Source organism: Rutidosis leptorrhynchoides, chromosome 2 (genome assembly GCF_046630445.1).
Source record: "Rutidosis leptorrhynchoides isolate AG116_Rl617_1_P2 chromosome 2, CSIRO_AGI_Rlap_v1, whole genome shotgun sequence".
In the NCBI taxonomy this organism is placed as follows: Eukaryota; Viridiplantae; Streptophyta; class Magnoliopsida; order Asterales; family Asteraceae; genus Rutidosis; species Rutidosis leptorrhynchoides.
Genome location: NC_092334.1, coordinates 623,296,573 through 623,321,868, shown reverse-complemented (window position 1 = coordinate 623,321,868; position 25,296 = coordinate 623,296,573).

The window sequence follows — 25,296 nt, the reverse complement described above, 5'->3', positions numbered from 1 at the left end:
ACAAATCGGAGACCTGCACTTTCTACCATAAAGTGCTTCAAACGGTGCCATCTCAATGCTTGAATGGTAGCTGTTGTTGTAGGAAAATTCTGCTAACGTTAGATGTCGATCCCAACTGTTTCCGAAATCAATAACACAAGCTCGTAGCATGTCTTCAAGCGTTTGTATCGTCCTTTCGCTCTGCCCATCAGTTTGTGGATGATAGGCAGTACTCATGTCTAGACGAGTTCCCAATGCTTGCTGTAATGTCTGCCAGAATCTTGAAATAAATATGCCATCCCTATCAGAGATAATAGAGATTGGTATTCCATGTCTGGAGACGACTTCCTTCAAATACAGTCGTGCTAACTTCTCCATCTTGTCATCTTCTCTTATTGGCAGGAAGTGTGCTGACTTGGTGAGACGATCAACTATTACCCAAATAGTATCATAACCACTTGCAGTCCTTGGCAATTTAGTAATGAAATCCATGGTAATGTTTTCCCATTTCCATTCCGGGATTTCAGGTTGTTGTAGTAGACCTGATGGTTTCTGATGTTCAGCTTTGACCTTAGAACACGTCAAACATTCTCCTACATATTTAGCAATATCGGCCTTCATACCTGGCCACCAAAAATGTTTCTTAAGATCCTTGTACATCTTCTCCGTTCCAGGATGTATTGAGTATCTGGTTTTATGAGCTTCTCTAAGTACCATTTCTCTCATATCTTCAAATTTTGGTACCCAGATTCTTTCAGCCCTATACCGGGTTCCGTCTTCCCGAATATTAAGATGCTTCTCCGATCCTTTGGGTATTTCATCCTTTAAATTTCCCTCTTTTAAAACTCCTTGTTGCGCCTCCTTTATTTGAGTAGTAAGGTTAGTGTGAATCATTATATTCATAGATTTTACTCGAATGGGTTCTCTGTCCTTTCTGCTCAAGGCGTCAGCTACCACATTTGCCTTCCCTAGGTGGTAACGAATCTCAAAGTCGTAATCATTCAACAATTCAATCCACCTACGCTGCCTCATATTCAGTTGTTTCTGATTAAATATGTGTTGAAGACTTTTGTGGTCGGTATATATAATACTTTTGACCCCATATAAGTAGTGCCTCCAAGTCTTTAATGCAAAAACAACCGCGCCTAATTCCAAATCATGCGTCGTATAATTTTGCTCGTGAATCTTCAATTGTCTAGACGCATAAGAAATCACCTTCGTCCATTGCATTAATACATAACCGAGACCTTGCTTTGATGCGTCACAATAAATCACAAAATCATCATTCCCTTCAGGCAATGACAATATAGGTGCCGTAGTTAGCTTTTTCTTCAATAATTGAAACGCCTTCTCTTGTTCATCCTTCCATTCAAATTTCTTCCCTTTATGCGTTAATGCAGTCAAGGGTTTTGCTATTTTGGAGAAATCTTGGATGAATCTTCTGTAGTAACCAGCCAATCCTAAAAATTGACGTATATGCTTCGGAGTTTTTGGGGTTTCCCACTTTTCAACGGTTTTGATCTTTGCCGGGTCCACTTGGATACCTTCTTTGTTCACTATGTGACCGAGGAATTGAACTTCTTCCAACCAAAATGCACACTTTGAAAACTTAGCGTACAGTTTTTCTTTCCTCAATACTTCTAGCACTTTTCTCAAATGTTCTTCGTGCTCTTGATCATTCTTTGAGTAAATAAGTATGTCATCGATGAAAACAATGACAAACTTGTCAAGATATGGCCCACACACTCGGTTCATAAGGTCCATGAACACAGCTGGTGCGTTAGTCAATCCAAACGGCATAACCATAAACTCGTAATGACCATAACGCGTCCTAAAAGCAGTTTTTGGAATATCATCCTCCTTTACTCGCATTTGATGATATCCAGAACATAAATGGATCTTCGAATAAACCGACGAGCCTTGTAGTTGATCAAATAAGTCGTCAATTCTCAGCAGTGGATAACGGTTTTTGATGGTAAGTTTGTTCAACTCTCTGTAGTCAATACACAACCTAAATGTACCATCCTTCTTCTTGACAAACAAAACAGGAGCTCCCCATGGTGATGTGCTTGGTCGAATGAAACCACGTTCTAATAGTTCTTGCAGTTGGCTTTGCAGTTCTTTCATCTCGCTGGGTACGAGTCTATAAGGAGCACGAGCTATTGGTGCAGCTCCTGGTACAAGATCTCTTTGAAATTCAACAGATCGATGTGGAGGTAGTCCCGGTAATTATTTCGGAAATACATCGGGAAATTCTTTTGCGACGGGAACATCATTGATGCTCTTTTCTTCAGTTTGTACTTTCTCGACGTGTGCTAGAACAGCATAGCAACCTTTTCTTATTAGTTTTTGTGCCTTCAAATTACTAATAAGATGTAGCTTCATGTTGCCCTTTTCTCCGTACACCATTAAGGGTTCTCCTTCTTCTCGTGCAATGCGAATTGCATTTTTATAACATATGATCTCTGCTTTCACCTTCTTCAGCCAGTCCATGCCAACTATTACATCAAAACTCCCTAACTCTACTGGTATCAAATCAATCTTAAATATTTCGCTACCCAGTTTAATTTCTCGATTCCGGCATATATTATCTACTGAAATTAATTTACCGTTTGCTAATTCGAGTAAAAATTTACTATCCAACGACGTCAATGGACAACTTAATTTAGCACAAAAATCTCTACTCATATACTTCTATCCGCACCCGAATCAAATAAAATGTAAGCAGATTTATTGTCAATAAGAAATGTACCCGTAACAAGCTCCGGGTCTTCCTGTGCCTCTGCCGCATTAATATTGAAAACTCTTCCGCGGCATTGTCCATTCGTGTTCTCCTGGTTCGGGCAATTTCTAATAATGTGGCCCTGTTTTCCACATTTATAACAAACTACATTGGCATAACTTGCTCCGACACTACTTGCTCTGCCATTACTCGTTCCGACACCATTTGTTCCTTTCGTTCTGTTAACCCCTGGTCCATAGACCTCACACTTCGCTGCGCTATGACCATTTCTTTTACACTTGTTGCAAAATTTGGTGCAGAACCCCAAGTGATACTTTTCACACCTTTGGCATAGCTGCTTCTGATTGTTGTTGTTGTTGTGATTGTTATTGTTGTTGGGACGATTATTGTAGTTGCTGTTGTTGTTGTTGTTGTTGTTGTTGTTGTTGTTGTTGTTGTTGTTGTTGGGCTGTTTGTTGTAGTTGCGATTGATGTTGCGATTGTTAGGATAATTGTTGCGATTATTATTGTAATTGCTGTTGTTGTTGTATTGGTGATTCTTATCACCGTTTTCCTCCCACTTTCTTTTGACTTGCTTCACATTGGCCTCTTCAGCCGTCTGTTCTTTAATTCTTTCCTCAATCTGGTTCACTAGTTTGTGAGCCATTCTACATGCCTGTTGTATGGAGGCGGGCTCGTGTGAACTTATATATTCTTGGATTCTTTCCGGTAATCCTTTCACAAACGCGTCGATCTTCTCTTCCTCATCTTCGAACGCTCCCGGACACAATAGGCACAATTCTGTGAATCGTCTTTCGTATGTGGTAATATCAAATCCTTGGGTTCGTAACCCTCTAAGTTCTGTCTTGAGCTTATTGACCTCGGTTCTGGGACGGTACTTCTCGTTCATCAAGTGCTTGAATGATAACCACGGTAGTGCGTAAGCATCATCTTGTCCCACTTGCTCTAGATAGGTATTCCACCATGTTAACACAGAACCTGTGAAGGTATGCGTAGCGTACTTCACTTTGTCCTCTTCAGTATACTTACTTATGGCAAACACCGATTCGACCTTCTTGGTCCATCGTTTCAATCCGATCGGTCCTTCGGTTCCATCAAATTCCAAAGGTTTGCAGGCAGTGAATTCTTTGTATGTGCATCCTACTCGATTTCCGGTACTGCTAGATCCAAGGTTATTGTTGGTATGTAGCGCAGCCTGTACTGCGGCTATGTTTGAAACTAGAAAAGTACGGAATTCCTCTTCATTCATATTCACGGTGTGTCGAGTAGTCGGTGCCATTTCCTTCAAAATAGTCAAATGGAACAAGTTAATCATATAGAATATTAAGAGTAGTTAATAGTATTTCGTAGCATAATATGAACTCATTTATAAAAGCTTTTTCTTCATATTAGCGTTTTATAAGTTTAAATTCGGGTAGTACCTACCCGTTAAGTTCATACTTAGTAGCTAATATACAATTCAACTACTACAATTCTATATGAAAAACTGATTATAATAATATTTCGCGTTCAAACTTTTATACAATATTTTACAAACTTACAATACCGCTTATTTTACATAAAGCATGAAATATAGCACACAATAACTTTGATACAAGATAGTTGTGAAGATAATTCTAGCTAGAACACAAGTCGTTCAGCAAAGGCAATAAAGACACGTAATTCATACGTCCAGAAACAAGTCATGCATTCTGGTTTTACTAGGACTACTTCCCATCCTTGGTCTTGTGGAACATAACCGTTATGGCCGTTGATAAGACAGCGTGTTGTAAAGTCGTCAAAGGGACGAGGGTTACGTAATGACCAACAGTCTCGTAATAACCTAAAAACCTCATTTCTTACCCCAATTACCGACTCCGTCACTTGTGGGAACGTTTTGTTTAATAGCTGTAGCCCGATGTTCTTTTTCTCACTTTGGTGAGAAGCGAACATTACTAACCCGTAAGCATAGCATGCTTCTTTATGTTGCATGTTAGCCGCTTTTTCTAAATCATGAAGTCCTATATTCGGATACATTGAGTCAAAATAATTTCTTAACCCGTTGCGTAAAATAGCATTTGGGTTCCCCGTAATATATGCGTCAAAGTAAACACATCGTAACTTATGGGTTTCCCAATGTGAAATCCCCCATCTTTCAAACGAAAGTCTCTTATAAATCAAGACATTCTTGGAACGTTCTTCGAATGTCTTACAAACTGATCTCGCCTTAAATAGTTGTGCCGAGGAATTCTGACCGACTTTAGACAAGATTTCATCAATCATGTCTCCGGGTAGGTCTCTTAAAATATTGGGTTGTCTATCCATTTTGTGTTTTTAAATTGTAAAATAGACAAGAGTTAGATTCATAAAAAAATACTTATTAATACAAGCAATTTTTACATATATCATAAAGCATAAGCACACTATATTACATATATTACACCACACGAATACAACTATCTTATTCCGACTCGCTCGTTTCTTCTTCTTCAGTTTTGGTTCGTTTTGCCAAGTTTCTAGGGATATATGATGTTCCCCTAATACTAGCTGTCGTTTTCCACAACGGTTTAGAAAAACCTGGTGGTTTAGAGGTTCCCGGGTCATTGTTACAACTTAAGGACTTCGGGGGTTGACGATACATATAAAGTTCATCGGGGTTGGAATTAGATTTCTCTATTTTTATGCCCTTTCCCTTATTATTTTCTTTTGCTTTTTTAAATTCAGTTGGGGTAATTTCTATAACATCATCGGAATTCTCGTCAGAATCCGATTCATCGGAGAATTGGTAATCCTCCCAATATTTTGCTTCCTTGTCGAAAACACCATTGACCATAATTAACCTTGGTCGGTTGGTTGAGGATTTTCTTTTACTTAACCGTTTTATTATTTCCCCCACCGGTTCTATTTCCTCCTTCGGTTCCTCCTCTTCCGGTTCTGATTCTTCTTCCGGTTCTGATTCTTCTTCCGGTCCTCTTCGGGAACTTGTGAATCAGTCCAATATATATTCGACTCTTCATTATTATTAGGTGAGTCAATGGGATTTGTGCTAGAGGTAGACATCTATCACACAATATCAAACATATTAAGAGATTAATATATCACATAATATATACATGTTAATAATATATAGTTTCCAACAAAAATGTTAAGCAATCATTTTTAAAGAAAACACGGTCGAAGTCCAGACTCACTAATGCATCCTAACAAACTCGATAAGACACACTAATGCAAATTTTCTGGTTCTCTACGACCAACGCTCAGATACCAACTGAAATGTCCCGTTCTTATTGATTAAAAACGTTCCATATTAATTGATTTCGTTGCGAGGTTTTAACCTCTATATGAGACGTTTTTCAAAGATTGCATTCATTTTTAAAACAAACCATAACCTTTATTTCATAAATAAAGGTTTAAAAAGCTTTACGTAGATTATCAAATAATGATAATCTAAAATATCCTGTTTACACACGACCATTACATAATGGTTTACAATACAAATATGTTACATCGAAATCAGTTTCTTGAATGCAGTTTTTACACAATATCATACAAACATGGACTCCAAATCTTGTCCTTATTTTAGTATGCAACAGCGGAAGCTCTTAGTATTCACCTGAGAATAAACATGCTTTAAACGTCAACAAAAATGTTGGTGAGTTATAGGTTTAACCTATATATATCAAATCGTAACAATAGACCACAAGATTTCATATTTCAATACACATCCCATACATAGAGATAAAAATCATTCATATGGTGAACACCTGGTAACCGACATTAACAAGATGCATATATAAGAATATCCCCATCATTCCGGGACACCCTTCGGATATGATATAAATTTCGAAGTACTAAAGCATCTGATACTTTGGATGGGGTTTGTTAGGCCCAATAGATCTATCTTTAGGATTCGCGTCAATTAGGGTGTCTGTTCTCTAATTCTTAGATTACCAGACTTAATAAAAAGGGGCATATTCGATTTCGATAATTCAACCAAAGAATGTAGTTTCACTTACTTGTGTCTATTTTGTAAATCATTTATAAAATCTGCATGTATTCTCATCCCAAAAATATTAGATTTTAAAAGTGGGACTATAACTCACTTTCACAGATTTTTACTTCGTCGGGAAGTAAGACTTGGCCACTGGTTGATTCACGAACCTATAACAATATATACATATATATCAAAGTATGTTCAAAATATATTTACAACACTTTTAATATATTTTGATGTTTTAAGTTTATTAAGTCAGCTGTCCTCGTTAGTAACCTACAACTAGTTGTCCACAGTTAGATGTACAGAAATAAATTGATAAATATTATCTTGAATCAATCCACGACCCAGTGTATACGTATCTCAGTATTGATCACAACTCAAACTATATATATTTTGGAATCAACCTCAACCCTGTATAGCTAACTCCAACATTCACATATAGAGTGTCTATGGTTGTTCCGAAATATATATAGATGTGTCGACATGATAGGTCAAAACATTGTATACGTGTCTATGGTATCTCAAGATCACATAATATACAATACAAGTTGATTAAGCTATGGTTGGAATAGATTTGTTACCAATTTTCACGTAGCTAAAATGAGAAAAATTATCCAATCTTGTTTTACCCATAACTTCTTCATTTTAAATCCGTTTTGAGTGAATCAAATTGCTATGGTTTCATATTGAACTCTATTTTATGAATCTAAAGAGAAAAGTATAGGTTTATAGTCGGAAAAATAAGTTACAAGTCGTTTTTGTAAAGGTAGTCATTTCAGTCGAAAGAACGACGTCTAGATGACCATTTTAGAAAACATACTTCCACTTTGAGTTTAACCATAATTTTTGGATATAGTTTCATGTTCATAATAAAAATCATTTTCTCAGAATAACAACTTTTAAATCAAAGTTTATCATAGTTTTTAATTAACTAACCCAAAACAGACCGCGGTGTTACTATGACGGCGTAAATCCGGTTTTACGGTGTTTTTCGTGTTTCCAGGTTTTAAATCATTAAGTTAGCATATCATATAGATATAGAACATGTGTTTAGTTGATTTTAAAAGTCAAGTTAGAAGGATTAACTTTTATTTGCGAACAAGTTTAGAATTAACTAAACAATGTTCTAGTGATTACAAGTTTAAACCTTCGAATAAGATAGCTTTATATGTATGAATCGAATGATGTTATGAACATATCATTACTACCTCAAGTTCCTTGGATAAACCTACTGGAAATGAGAAAAATAGATCTAGCTTCAAAGGATCCTTGGATGGCTTGAAAGTTCTTGAAGCAGAATCATGACACGAAAACAATTTCAAGTAAGATTTCCACTCGAAATAAGATTGTTATAGTTATAGAAATTGAATTAAAGGTTGAATATGATTATTACCTTGTATTAGAAAGATAACCTACTGTAAGTAACAAAGGTTTCTTGATCTTGGATGATTACTTGGAATGGATTTAGAAAACTTGGAAGTAAACTTGCAATCTTGGAAGTATTCTTGATTTTATGAAACTAGAACTTTTGGAATTTATGAAGAACACTTAGAACTTGAAGATAGAACTTGAGAGAGATCAATTAGATGAAGAAAATTGAAGAATCAAAGTGTTTGTAGGTGTTTTTGGTCGTTGGTGTATGGATTAGATATAAAGGATATGTAATTTTATTTTCATGTAAATAAGTCATGAATGATTACTCATATTTTTGTAATTTTATGAGATATTTCATGCTAGTTTCCAAATGATGGTTCCCACATGTGTTAGGTGACTCACATGGGCTGCTAAGAGCTGATAATTGGAGTGTATATACCAATAGTACATACATCTAAAAGCTGTGTATTGTACGAGTACGAATACGGGTGCATACGAGTAGAATTATTGATGAAACTGAACGAGGATGTAATTGTAAGCATTTTTGTTAAGTAGAAGTATTTTGATAAGTGTCTTGAAGTCTTTCAAAAGTGTATGAATACATATTAAAACACTACATGTATACATTTTAACTGAGTCGTTAAGTCATCGTTAGTCGTTACATGTAAATGTTGTTTTGAAACCTTTAGGTTAACGATCTTGTTGAATGTTGTTAACCCATTGTTTATTATAATAAATGAGATGAGATGTTAAATTGTTATATTATCATGATATTATGATATATAATATATCTTAGTATGATATATATACAGTTAAATGTCGTTACAACGATAATCGTTACATATATGTCTCGTTTCGAAATCATTAAGTTAGTAGTCTTATTTTTACATATGTATTTCATTGTTAATACACTTAATAATATATTTACTTATCATTTAACATAATTAACCAAGTGTATCAATATCTTAATATGATTCATATGTACCTAGTAAGACGTTGTTATAACGATAATCGTTATATATATCGTTTTCGAGTTTCTTAAATTAATAGTCTCATTTTTATGTATATAACTCATTGTTAAAATACCTAATGAGATACATACTTATAATAAAATCATGTTAACTATATAAATAACCATATATTTGTCATCGTATAGTTTTTACAAGTTTTAACGTTCGTGAATCACCGGTCAACTTGGGTGGTCGATTGTCTATATGAAACCTATTTCAATTAATCAAGTCTTAACAAGTTTGATTGCTTAACATGTTGGAAACACTTAATCATGTAAATAACAATTTCATTTAATATATATATATAAACATGGAAAAGTTCGGGTCACTACAGTTTGTGAGTAGTGGGCAGATGAGGGTAGCAGAGGCATCCGAAGACACGGAGTGTGGAGTAGTTAGGTTTTTGTTTGTATAGGCGGAAGTGTGGTATCAGTCGCTAGGTTTTCTAAACCCTAATTTCACTTTTCCTCACAATTTTTTTTACGGTGCCTCTCACCTTTCAGTAAGCACAACAGCTCCAAAAGCAAAAACAAGGAATTGGCTATTAAAATATCGATCCCTTCTTTCCCTTTCTAGATTGGCGCACAAAAAAAAGCAGAAAGAAAGACAAACGAATCTTTCATTTGCTTTGTGTAATTTTAATATCAAGTAATTGATATTCTTGAATGTTGTGCACATTTACAAGATACATATTTATCTTGTATGGCTATTTGATTCTCTCAGTCAAAAACTTCGGCTGTAAGAATACTTTTTTGTTAGTGTTGATTTTTGATTTCAACCAATCAAGTTCATCCTCCTTTATTGTTAGTTAAAAAAAAAAGCATAAACATCGTGAGGTCATATTCATCTTCGAATACAAGAAAAAAATGAGTAACATAACAGGTAGCCATTGGCCAAACCCAAGACAGGCCCAATTATTGCAGATCATAGAAGCCCAACAACAGCTTCTAGCAGCCCAACAAAGTTTTCTAGTAGCCCAACAAAATTTTCTAGTAGCTCTGATACCATGTTGAAATGTAATATCAATATGTATTATTGTGAATGAGTATCCAATACATCAAAAGAGACTATATATAGCCATAAAACCCTAACAATCAATAATGGGCTAAACCCAACGATCATAATAATTGAACTAAAATAATATGGATAAACAATATAGTCTGACAGTAAGGTGACACTGCACTTTGCAGAGGTAGTTAAATGTTACAATATAAAATATTGAACTACTTAACGTCTTTAATGATTAAACATGTAATCATGTACAAATAAATGACAAAGGTGTTTGTTGAGTTTTAGTCGTCTACGTAGTTTCGCTTCTTCTCGTCAAACTCTCCATTACTGAGAAATTTGTGCCATATATATGGGTATATTGGTAGTAGACACGTACCGTTCTAGCCGTAGTAAGCAATTCAGTGGCGGTTTGATAACAGAGATAAATACAAACTTTTCTAGGATACGATTCCTAATTTTAGAACCCATATCGTCATAGTCTAAAACAACACCATCTTTCATTGCCATTCCCAATTTTCAAACCAATACACCCCTTAATATTCAAAATGTAATTAAATATTCTACAATATGTTCACCTGTTAAATTGTTGGTAGAAATGGCGCTAAGACCACCTTTTGCAGGCCTCTTGAACATTTGGATTGACTTTAACAAACTCTATGTTTTTATAGTATTCCTTGGTAGGTGACTGATCAAGATTACGCCGTCTTAAGAGAAAATATGGGTTTGTTAAATCATCTACAAAATCCTCTGCTTAGTCGAAAACAACATGTTGTCACACTTTACACTCTTGCAATAAGGCACTCTCAATATGATATCATATCACTTTAAGAAAAAATAAAAACATTTTTTTAACATATTCATAAACAACTTTGGTATCAAAATAACAGGTTGACCAACACAAGTCAAGCTGCACCTACAAATCTTCAAAATTTTGTTCATAGAGCAACAAATTACATTAAATTTATAAGTATTAAAATCATCATTCTGAAACATAATACCTTTAACTTTTGAAAGATTTATAACCTCGGCATATTTGACTTGATGAGGTAAGCAATCATTTCATTATAAATTCCTTCAAACCATCTTTAGCACTATTAATTTCAATCATTAATTTCAAAACATCTTCATCATTCTATATTCACACCTTCAACGCTTCCACTGAAGTTAGCTATTAATCCCTATGATTAATGTCGAAATCAAAAGAATAGTAAGTAGTTTCCTTCAAAACTATTGAATATTTTAAACTTAACCCAAATCTGTCACATATAGATTATAGCATGAACAGACCCATTCAAATGTTAATGGTTATAAATAGCTACCTCAAGTGTTCATCATTTAAAAATAAGGATAGATAAATACCGAGTGCAAAAATCATCCACATGGGAATTTATCTCACTATTGATCTCCCAAGAGCAATTGTTTAAGAACCTTGACAATTCCATATTTATTAAAAAGTGCTGTTTTCCGGAGATAATTTTATCCCGAACCACCATATCCAAAGATTTATAAGTAGCACCGTGAGCATGACCGCTTCTTCATTGACTGATTAAAACTCTGATATAGCCCAAAGTCAATGCATTAAGAACGGTATCATCATCTCCTGGTAAAAAATCTATTAACAGAAAAACTATGAAGGCCAGACATAAGTAGCACTAACATATATACGAACACAAAAGTAAAAACGTACATAATCAAACAGCAATTTATGACTCCATATAAAACTGGATCTCGAGCAAAAGTCAAGAAAACACATACCTTGACGACCGATTGAACGGCTAGGGTTTATGATATACCACATAGAATATTCCTCTGTTTTTTTTTTTAATTTCAAACGAACACATACCTTGATTATGAGTATTCAACAATCATACCAGATATAAACCCTAGATCATCTGCACTTACAACAGCCTGAAATAAACACTCAATCTCTTAATCCAATCGTACTTAAAACCTAACCCATAATGTCCTTCCTTTGTTGTACATAATATTTCTCTAGTGCCACAATAAAAAAGATGAGATCCAGAGTAGTCAACACTAAGTTATTCACTCAAATGAGTACCTACTTTCCTATATTCAAATCATAACAAACTTCAAATAAAAGTTAACATAAAACATTAGAGTTGTAATCCCTTGCATCTTTTAATTTCTTTGAAATTCAAGGGACCAATAAGAGCACGACATATGGCGTGAAAATCACATGTGATTGGAAAAAAAAATTAAAAATTTTTTTTTTTCGAAATTTTGTTTTCGAAATTTTTTTTTTTAGAATTTTTTTTTTTACAATCACATGTGATCCTGCATGTCAATCACATGTGATTGTAACCCAATCACATGATATTATGGATGTTAAATCTAATCACATGTGATTGTACAATTCGATCACATGTGATTGTGCAGGGAAATCATTGGAAAAAAAAAATTTGTGAAAAAAAAAGTTACATTTTTTATTTTTTTTTCGAAAAGAAAAATTTTCGAATTTTTTTTCCAATCATATGTAATTTTCGCGTCACATATCGTGCTCTCATTGGTCCATTAGATCTCAACTTAATTGATGGATTCAAATGAATATTCTTCTAAAACATTAATCAACCTTCGTCTTAGCTTCAACAACGTCGATTCCCTGATTTGCAGCTTCCATTAGCGAGTTTACTGACCTAAATACAAAAAAAATAAACTCATTCAGGTGCATCAAACCTGATTAATTAAGTATAAAGAACAAATTAGAAAATCATTATGAACATACCAAACAAAAGACTGGCTATATGAAAGGACAAAAACTATATTTTATATATTACTACCTGGATCTTTTGATAAGGGTTTCAAAATTCCCCTTTTAATTCCAGTTGAAAGATGAACGATTTGGGGCTTCTTTGTACAGTGGTCCGATTCGTCACCATCGGTCGGAGGTCGATTCTGTAACATCCCGCCTTTTTCCATTTACTTTTCCGTTATACTAATATAAAGTCCGTTATATATTTATAACATCTTTCGTTAATACGCGTTTTAAATTATCTCGATTAGGTAATTCACGCACCCGATTCAAACTTGAGGGACTAAAATTGACACGGGGCAAACTAGTTGACTAGGTCAACTAGTCCACCCCAATCACCACCATTCAACCATCTCCATCTCTCCCTCTTTCTCTCTAGCAAGAACACACACACCATTACCAAATTCATTCAATCATCATCTAAATCCGATCTAGGAGGCTTACAACAAAATAAATTACATATTCGTGATCCTATCTTCATCCTCTTCATTTTGGTACCAACTTCATCTCGTTTGGGTAACATTTCTAAAACTCTAGATTTCTCTAAATTCGTGTTTTTGACTTGATATGGTGTTAGTTAGTGTCTATGGCTCATTGTGATGTCGTGTATGTAATTTGTATGCTCGATCTCGTTGTTTTAGTATAACTAGCATGAACTTGAATTTTGGCGTGTTGTTCTTGAATTTTAGATGATCATATGTTGTTAGATGTTAAAAGTTCATGTTCTAATTGTGTTCCTAGTATCACTAGCTTCAATTTGATGTGTAGGTTGCCTTAGAATAGTTCATGAACTTGATTTATGATTTTGGTGAATTTGGGTTAGGGTTTGATGAACTTGAAATGGACTTTTGATGCATTGAATGCCATGGATTATGGTTGGTAAGTGTTTAGTTGGATTGTATGCTTGATTACCTTCGAAACGGCATATCATTCATGTAAATTGATTGCCCGAATCGTTGAATTGCGTTTATGAACTTGTATGCGATTAATGTTGAGCATTAGATGCGGTTTTGGTTGTTATAATAGGTAGATTGATTGATGAAATGTGTTTAGTTGTCTTCCTCGTCAAATTACCTTCCCAACGGTATAAAATACTTGACTTGATTGTTTGCGGATCATAAATTGAGTTTATTTGGGTTTTGGTTCGTGTACTTAGAAACTTACTGCATCAGACTGGAATACCAATCTGGACGCCGTCCAGATCCCTGGACGCCGTCCCAGATTACAAAGCTGGACGCCGTCCAGATCTTTGGACGCCGTCCCAGCCTTCAAAGCTGGACGCCGTCCAGACAATCTGGACGCCGTCCAGATACGCTGACAGGCCTCTGTCTTCGTTGGTCATTTTTCGAAAAATGTTTACTATGCTACGCACCTCCGATTCACATGTAACTTGTTCTAACATGCTCATATATGATTAAAAACCTCAGAAAAATAGTTCGGGACCCGACCCGAACGTGTTGACTTTTTCGTTGACTTTGACCCGACCCAAGTTGACTTTTAATCAAACTTAACCAAATATTTGTGCAATCGTTCTAACATGTTTTTATACTTGTACCTTGCATGAAACATGACAATTTGATTCACATGCTATTATGATCGAGTCTTAACGAGCCATAGGACTAATTGAACATCTTTGACCTATCGTGTTTACCGTTATTGATACAACCTATTGTTTAGGTCAAGACTAGCATTGTTCTTTGCACACGTTTACTTGTTGAAGTACTTTACTACTCGTGCACTCAAGGTGAGATCATAGTCCCACTTTTACTCTTTTTGAACTTACATTTGGGATGAGAAAACATAAACATTTCTTTACTAAGTGAACACAAGTACAGGAAAACAAACATTCTACATACGAGTTTAGAACAAAATCCTCAATTCGATTATCATTAGTTACACTTGCCGGGTGTAAGCGAGAACTTATGTTGTATGGATCCATATGGGTTTGACAAACCCTCATTCAAACGGTTCGCTACCGTTTACGAATGGAATATATTTTCGTGAAACAGTGTATGTTCTAACACTATTGTGATGGGGTTCTATGGAAGGAAATGTTAAGCATTGCTAATTGGGTGCTCGTGAAACAAACTTTTGGAATGTATTACTATTATTTCATTGATGCAAATCTTGTGGTTCACTTGTACTTACTCACTTAAACCTATGATTTCACCAACGTTTTCGTTGACAGATTTCTATGTTTTTCTCAGGTCCTTGAACGATACATGATACATGCTTCCGCTCATTATTTTGATACTTGCATTGGATGTCGAGTATATATGCATACATGGAGCGTCTTTTAGCTACTTTTAAATTGTGTCGCATAAGTTTCATTTGTACTTATAACTTTGTAACGTAACTTGCGGTGGAACTATTCTCGTAAACTTTGAACAATCTTTACATTTGAAATGAATGCGACATATCTTTTGGTCAAACGTTGTTTTAAAGACTTATGACCACGTAACGGGACCTAAGTAGACGGCGCCGTCAATGACGATTTTGTCGGGTCGCTACAGATGGTATCAGAGCGTTGGTTGTAGGGATTTAGAGTTCATTGGTGTCGACCCCGAGTCATAGGGTACATTGGTGAGTCTAGACTACAACCGGCATATAGACTTGAAGTAGGAATTACTTGACTACTTGTGCATTTATACTCGAACGCTTCTACTCATATCTACTCTTAGTTCATCTTAATCTCACGTTGTTTAATTTGATTGACACGCCACCTTGACTATATGAAATGATGTCGAATGCACATATGAATCAGGGTAATATAATTTCCGGGATTATATTACGGTGACTCATATGAACGTTCCGACATTATGACATAAAGAATTTAAGGCGAGTCGAGGAAAAACTTCTCTTTATCTTTATTCTATATCACGGTTAGTATTATTGAGAATACTAATCAATGATATTCTTGTGTCTTGAAGGAACAATGGCTCCTCGTCGTGTACGCCGCAATGAAACTCCCGAACAAGCTCTCGAACGGATGATAGCTACCGCCGTAGATGCGGCCATGGCCGGTCACTCATCCAACAACAATAATAATAACAACCACAACAACAACAACAACAATGGAGCCGGTAACTCAAACGAAGGATGCTCCTATAAAGCTTTCATGGGGTGCAAACCTCACACTTTTGATGGAACCGGGGGACCGGTCGTGCTCACCCGATGGTTTGAGCAAACGGAAGCCGTCTTTAGCATAAGCGGTTGTCGGGACCAAGACAAGGTCAAATACTCCACTCACAGCTTCGCCGGTGTCGCTCTTACATGGTGGAATACTTATGTACAATCGGTGGGTACCGATGAAGCTCACGCCCTCTCTTGGGCCGACTTGAGGGAAAAGATGATTGTCGAATATTTCCCTCGTGAAGAAACCCGAAGGCTCGAACAAGAGCTAAGAACTTTAAAGGCGATCGGAAATGATCTCAAGGCTTATAATCAACGATTTTCCGAACTAGCCTTGATGTGCCCAAATCTTGTGAACCCCGAAGCTTTAAGGGTTGAACTTTACATGGATGGTCTTCCAAAGAGCATCAAACACGGAGTAATGTCATCCAAACCCCCTAATCATCAAGAAGCTTTGAACATGGCCCGCAAATTGATAGAGACAGTGGACGAAATCGTAGTACCGGCACCTAAAGCCGAGGACAAGTCGGGTAACAACAAAAGAAAATGGGAAGCTCCCCAATCAAGCAACAACAACTTTGCCAAGAAATCTTTCACCTCCGACGGCAAGAAGGGTTATGCCGGAAATCTACCTCTTTGCAACAAATGCAACAAACATCACTTTGGCGAATGTAGTAAGCTAATTTGCCATCGGTGCCAAGGAATTGGTCATAAGGCCAACGATTGTAAAAGTGCCACTCCCGTCGCTCGAAAGTGGCCCAATGCACCAAAGACGGGCACTTGTTACGAATGTGGCCAAACGGGCCATTATAGAAATGCATGCCCGAAGAGGAAAGATAACCCCAATACGCGCGGCCGAGCTTTCAACATCAACACCGAGGAAGCCCGGGATGACACTGAACTAGTCACGGGTACGTTTCTTCTCAACAATTCTTATGTCTCTTGCTTATTCGATTCGGGTGCCGATAAATGCTTTGTATCCAAGACTTTGACTCATTCTTTTAGCACTCCACCTCTTCCATTAGATACCACTTATACCATTGAAGTGGCTAACGGGAAACTATTAAGTGCCGACACATATTACCGGGGGTGTACGTTAAACATTTTGGGTAAGGAAATTGAAATTGACTTGATACCCATGGAACTAGGAAGCTTTGATGTAATAATCGGTATGAATTGGTTAGTCAAAACGAAATCTCACATCCTTTGTAATCTTAACGCAATCCGAATTCCTATCGAGAATGGTGAACCTTTGATTGTTTATGGCGATAAGAGTTGCACCAGACTCAACCTCGTTTCGTGCCTTAAAGTTAGAAAACTACTCCGTAAGGGTTGTTTTGCGATCCTTGCTCACGTTAAGAAAGTCGAGTCCGATGAGAAGCACATCGATGACGTGCCAATTGTTAGTGACTATTCCGATGTATTTCCCGACGAATTGCCGGGTCTTCCACCTCATCGACCGGTTGAATTCCAAATCGATCTTATTCCGGGAGCCGCACCCGTAGTACGTGCACCGTATAGACTTGCTCCATCTGAAATGCAAGAATTGCAAAGTCAAATCCAAGAACTACTTGACCGTAGTTTTATCCAACCTAGCCATTCACCATGGGGCGCTCCGATTTTGTTTGTTAAAAAGAAAGACGGATCCCTACGAATATGCATTGATTATCGTGAACTAAATAAATTGACGGTTAAGAACCGATATCCTCTTCCTCGCATCGATGACCTCTTTGATCAATTACAAGGGTCTTGTGTATATTCAAAAATCGATCTCTCGGGTTATCATCAATTGAGGGTTAAGGGGGAAGATGTCTCCAAAACCGCTTTCCGAACTCGTTATGGTAGTTATGAATTCCTTGTAATGCCATTTGGTCTCACTAACGCACCGGCAGTGTTCATGGATCTTATGAACCGCGTGTGCAAACCGTATCTCGATAAATTCGTTATTGTGTTCATCGATGACATATTGATCTATTCTAAAAATGAAGAAGAGCACGAACAACATCTCCGACTTGTGCTTGAACTCTTGAGACAAGAACGACTTTATGCCAAATTCTCCAAGTGTGAATTTTGGTTGAAGGAAGTTCAATTTCTTGGTCATGTTGTAAGTGATCAAGGTATTAAAGTCGATCCCACGAAGATCGAAGCCATTAGTAAATGGGAGACTCCTACTACTCCTACTCACATTCGTCAATTATTGGGTCTCGCCGAGTACTATCGTAGATTCATTGAAAACTTCTCTTTGGTTGCACGTCCTCTAACCGCATTAACTCACAAGGGAAAGAAATTCATTTGGGCGACCGAGCAAGAATCCACGTTTCAAATCTTGAAAACGAAGCTAACCACCGCTCCTATCTTGTCACTTCCCGAAGGCAATGATGACTTTGTTGTATATTATGATGCCTCGAAACATGGTTTTGGGTGTGTATTGATGCAACGAACGAAAGTCATTGCTTATGCTTCTCGACAACTCAAAATTCATGAACGAAACTACACGACGCATGATCTCGAACTCGGAGCCGTTGTCTTTGCACTTAAAATGAGGAGACACTATCTTTATGGAACCAAGAGTACTATCTTTACCGACCACAAAAGTCTCCAACACATTTTCGATCAAAAGCAACTAAACATGAGACAACGACGGTGGATTGAAACTTTGAACGATTACGATTGCGAGCTTCGTTACCATCCCGGGAAGGCAAACGTAGTAGCCGATGCCTTAAGTCGAAAAGAAAGAGCGGTGCCTCTTCGTGTCCGAGCTTTAAACATCACCATTCACACCAACCTCAATAGTCAAATTCGTGTAGCCCAAGATGAGGCCCTCAAGGATGAAAACCTTTCACACGAGCTCTTGAACATTCTCATCTCTCGATTCGAAATTAGGGAGACCGGACTCCGATATTACGCTGGAAGGATTTGGGTGCCTAGTTATGGGGACCTACGAAGCCTTATTTTAGATGAAGCCCATAAGTCACGATACTCGATTCACCCCGGTGCCAATAAGATGTACCACGACCTTAAACAACTATATTGGTGGCCGAACATCAAAAGGGACGTAGCTACTTATGTTTCCAAGTGTTTGACATGTTCCAAAGTCAAAGCCGAACACCAAAGACCGTCCGGACTACTTCAACAACCCGAGATCCCGCAATGGAAGTGGGAAAGAATAACGATGGATTTTATCACCAAACTACCAAAAACGACGGGCGGTTATGATACCATTTGGGTTATTGTTGACCGTCTCACCAAATCCGCACACTTCCTTGCCATGAAAGAAACGGACAAAATGGAGAAACTTGCACAACTTTACATTAAGGAGATCGTAGCCCGACACGGTGTACCTTTATCGATTATCTCCGACCGAGATGGCCATTTCGTTTCTAGATTTTGGCGTACATTGCAAGAAGCGTTGGGAACGCGTTTAGACATGAGCACCACATATCATCCTCAAACCGATGGACAAAGCGAACGTACAATTCAAACCTTAGAGGACATGTTACGAGCTTGCGTGGTTGATTTCAGAAAAGCTTGGGACAAGCACTTACCTCTCGCCGAGTTCTCTTACAACAATAGTTATCACGCGAGTATTAAAGCCGCACCTTTTGAAGCGCTATATGGCCGAAAATGTCGTTCACCTCTTTGTTGGGCCGAAGTAGGCGACGTACAAATCACCGGACCCGAACTCATTCACGAAACCACCGAAAAGATCGTTCAAATCCGAGATAGGCTTAGGACAGCCCGAAGTCGTCAAAAGAGCTATACCGACAAACGACGCAACGATCTTGAATTTCAAGTCGGTGACCGAGTAATGTTAAAAGTCGCACCTTGGAAGGGTGTAATCCGTTTTGGGAAATGCGGGAAGCTAAATCAGCGGTATATTGGTCCTTTCGAAATCTTGGAGTGTATTGCAACCGTTACTTATCGTTTAGATCTTCTGCCTCAACTGAGTTCCGTTCATCCTACCTTCCATGTATCTAACTTGAAAAAGTGTCTTGCCGAACCCGATATCGTCATCCCTCTCGAGGAACTTACTATTGATGACAAACTTCATTTTGTGGAGGAACCGGTTGAAATTGTGGACACCTCCGTCAAGACATTGAAACAAAGCCGAATCCCGATTGTTAAAGTCCGTTGGAACGCCAAAAGGGGACCCGAGTTTACTTGGGAAAGACAAGATCAAATGCAAAGGAAGTATCCTCATCTATTCGTGAATTCAGAAACGCAAGATCCCGAGGAAGAAACAACGACTACTACGCCTACTTAAATTTCGGGACGAAATTTCTTTTAAGGAGTAGGTAATGTAACATCCCGCCTTTTTCCATTTACTTTTCCGTTATACTAATATAAAGTCCGTTATATATTTATAACATCTTTCGTTAATACGCGTTTTAAATTATCTCGATTAGGTAATTCACGCACCCGATTCAAACTTGAGGGACTAAAATTGACACGGGGCAAACTAGTTGACTAGGTCAACTAGTCCACCCCAATCACCACCATTCAACCATCTCCATCTCTCCCTCTTTCTCTCTAGCAAGAACACACACACCATTACCAAATTCATTCAATCATCATCTAAATCCGATCTAGGAGGCTTACAACAAAATAAATTACATATTCGTGATCCTCTCTTCATCCTCTTCATTTTGGTACCAACTTCATCTCGTTTGGGTAACATTTCTAAAACTCTAGATTTCTCTAAATTCGTTTTTTTGACTTGAAATGGTGTTAGTTAGTGTCTATGGCTCATTGTGATGTCGTGTATGTAATTTGTATGCTCGATCTCGTTGTTTTAGTATAACTAGCATGAACTTGAATTTTGGCGTGTTGTTCTTGAATTTTGGATGATCATATGTTGTTAGATGTTAAAAGTTCATGTTCTAATTGTGTTCCTAGTATCACTAGCTTCAATTTGATGTGTAGGTTGCCTTAGAATAGTTCATGAACTTGATTTATGATTTTGGTGAATTTGGGTTAGGGTTTGATGAACTTGAAATGGACTTTTGATGCATTGAATGCCATGGATTATGGTTGGTAAGTGTTTAGTTGGATTGTATGCTTGATTACCTTCGAAACGGCATATCATTCATGTAAATTGATTGCCCGAATCGTTGAATTGCGTTTATGAACTTGTATGCGATTAATGTTGAGCATTAGATGCGGTTTTGGTTGTTATAATAGGTAGATTGATTGATGAAATGTGTTTAGTTGTCTTCCTCGTCAAATTACCTTCCCAACGGTATAAAATACTTGACTTGATTGTTTGCGGATCATAAATTGAGTTTATTTGGGTTTTGGTTCGTGTACTTAGAAACTTACTGCATCAGACTGGAATACCAATCTGGACGCCGTCCAGATCCCTGGACGCCGTCCCAGATTACAAAGCTGGACGCCGTCCAGATCTTTGGACGCCGTCCCAGCCTTCAAAGCTGGACGCCGTCCAGACAATCTGGACGCCGTCCAGATACGCTGACAGGCCTCTGTCTTCGTTGGTCATTTTTCGAAAAATGTTTACTATGCTACGCACCTCCGATTCACATGTAACTTGTTCTAACATGCTCATATATGATTAAAAACCTCAGAAAAATAGTTCGGGACCCGACCCGAACGTGTTGACTTTTTCGTTGACTTTGACCCGACCCAAGTTGACTTTTAATCAAACTTAACCAAATATTTGTGCAATCGTTCTAACATGTTTTTATACTTGTACCTTGCATGAAACATGACAATTTGATTCACATGCTATTATGATCGAGTCTTAACGAGCCATAGGACTAATTGAACATCTTTGACCTATCGTGTTTACCGTTATTGATACAACCTATTGTTTAGGTCAAGACTAGCATTGTTCTTTGCACACGTTTACTTGTTGAAGTACTTTACTACTCGTGCACTCAAGGTGAGATCATAGTCCCACTTTTACTCTTTTTGAACTTACATTTGGGATGAAAAAACATAAACATTTCTTTACTAAGTGAACACAAGTACAGGAAAACAAACATTCTACATACGAGTTTAGAACAAAATCCTCAATTCGATTATCATTAGTTACACTTGCCGGGTGTAAGCGAGAACTTATGTTGTATGGATCCATATGGGTTTGACAAACCCTCATTCAAATGGTTCGCTACCGTTTACGAATGGAATATATTTTCGTGAAACAGTGTATGTTCTAACACTATTGTGATGGGGTTCTATGGAAGGAAATGTTAAGCATTGATAATTGGGTGCTCGTGAAACAAACTTTTGGAATGTATTACTATTATTTCATTGATGCAAATCTTGTGGTTCACTTGTACTTACTTACTTAAACCTATGATTTCACCAACGTTTTCGTTGACAGATTTCTATGTTTTTCTCAGGTCCTTGAACGATACATGATACATGCTTCCGCTCATTATTTTGATACTTGCATTGGATGTCGAGTATATATGCATACATGGAGCGTCTTTTGGCTACTTTTAAATTGTGTCGCATAAGTTTCATTTGTACTTATAACTTTGTAACGTAACTTGTGGTGGAACTATTCTCGTAAACTTTGAACAATCTTTACATTTGAAATGAATGCGACATATCTTTTGGTCAAACGTTGTTTTAAAGACTTATGACCACGTAACGGGACCTAAGTAGACGGCGCCGTCAATGACAATTTTGTCGGGTCGCTACAGATTCATGCTTCAGCGAAGGTGATGAATGATGGATGATGGATGAAGATGTTTGAATTTGAAATACAGATGGGAAGATGACTGAAAGTATTTGCAGAAAAATTTAAAGAGTCAGTGGCGTGGTTTTTAATTGTGAATTTTAATATCAAGAAACCCTAATTTGAAACAGATACAGATACATATACAGAGTAATTTTTAATTGAGGATTTAATTTTTAATTGTGGTTTTTAATATCAAGAATCCCTAATTTGAAACAGATGCATATATGGAGTAATTTTTAATTGTGAATTTAATTTTTTTATAAAAAATTAATTAGTTTTTATGACATCATCAAGATGCCTTCTAATTTTTTGTATTTATTTTTAATTTTTTTATGTTTAAATATTACATCATCATTTTAAGATTTTAATAGAAACTATAAATTTTCAACATAATATTTTACCTTCAAAGAAAAATAAAATCGATAAAAAAAATAAAGTAGTGGACAATTATAAGTCAAAATTTTTACTAAAAGCATTATTGATTGTAATTTACTAAAAGCGTTATTGGTTGTACTTTAATGTTTATAACTAGTGAAATGACTCGTGGAAATACGGGTTTGTTTAAACGAAACAGTTTAATGAAATGTTTTAGGTATTAAGTGAATGCAAATGTTAAAGTCATTTAGTTTATTGCCTCGTGGAACCACGGATTCCGACTAAGAAACTTGTCGTTGATTTTACAAACATAAAATTCGCTCAAAGTTGAGTATTTATATTTATATTTTTAATAATAATAATAATTATTAATAATAATAAATGCCTTTTAAATTTTTTTAGGAAAATAAAATTACAATTTATGAGAGATTAATATTTCCTTTTATAAAAGATTTCGTATTATTATTTTTAGTTAAATTAATATATAATTATAACATAATCATTATGAAAAGTAAAGGGTAATTAGCTTAATGATGACATCATCATTTTAGAGCTTTATATATATTATTTTAGATTTTATTGTTTTAATAAATGAGTAAATATATGTATTATTAAACTATTAAATATTTAATAATTACTACTTAAACTAAACTATACAATAATATGAAACTTTATAGTAATTAAGTTTGGCAATATTTGATTTAACTACTTAATATATATGCTACCTAATACATAAAATTTTTTAAAACTTGTATAAGCGTTAAAATTAATAATAATAATAATTAATAATAATAATCTATTTAAAATTAATAATAATAATAATCTATTTAAAATTAATAATTTTTTTTCAAATTAATAATAATCTATTTATCTATACATTATATAAAGCACGTGCCATTATACTGACGTATCAACTCTTCCTTTATTCTTGACACGTGTCATTCTATTGTTCTTCCCATATATTTAATTGATTTTCTCAAATTATGAAACTATTCATATTCTAAATAAAATACAATTACTTTAAATATTAAATTATATAAATATAAAAATGGAAGGAACGGGAGCAATAGAACTTTACATGTGACGTTAACAAAAATATAAAATAAAATGATAGTTTAAATTAAATAAATAAATAAAATAAATATAAAAGGTAATATTTTCTAATCATATTCTAAGTACAATACAATTACTTGAATATTAAATCTGACAATATTATTATCAGCAAGTAGGTATACACATAAAAAGAGTAAACAAGATCAGCACCCTAATACATAAGATTATATTTGAGCATAAATTATACTCCATAACACAAATGCGTGTGTGAAATGTACAGAAAATAAATGAATAAATTTTAAATAAATTAGGTATATAATTTAATTTAAATAAACAAAATAAAATAAAATATCTATAGTAAATACAAAATATGATATTTAAATAAATTTAAAGTATATCAACTTTTTGACATTTGCGATACGTATTTTAACGGGCAGGCTCATAAACGTATCTCTCTATGTTCAAAAAACTTCGCAACATTGAATGAGAACAAATGATTGTTGTAATATAATTGTATTCAATACTAACGTTTACGATACTATGTTTTCAATACCTCATACACATGTTATCAAACATTATATAAAGTGTGGGCAATACTTACGTTATTGTATACAATGCTTTTGATAGTAATACTTTCAATCCAAATGTTATCGGTGATAAATGGTTTTTTTATTATAATTGTATTATACATTTGGTAATGAGATCAATACTAACGTAATCGTATACTAATTTATACAAGTGTCGTGCAACGCACGGGCTCATAAAACTAGTACATTATATAAAGCGCGTGATGATAATCCTATGTGTCAACTCCTGATTAATTTCTGACACGTGTTAACTCTTCCTTTATTCATGTCACATGTCACTCTATCAATTAATTTCCATATATTAATCAAATTATTAAATTTCCTGATTTAATTTGATATACAGATTTTATTACCTAAAATATTATATTATATTAACATATAATATGATATGATATTATTATTATTATTATTATTATTATTATTATTATTATTATTATTATTATTATTATTATTATTATTATTATTATTATTATTATTATTATTATTATAAAACTGTTTTAAATAATAGTAAAAAAATTTGTTTGAAATGATATATTGATTTAATATAAATATTTATAATATTTATTTAAATAAATGTTCG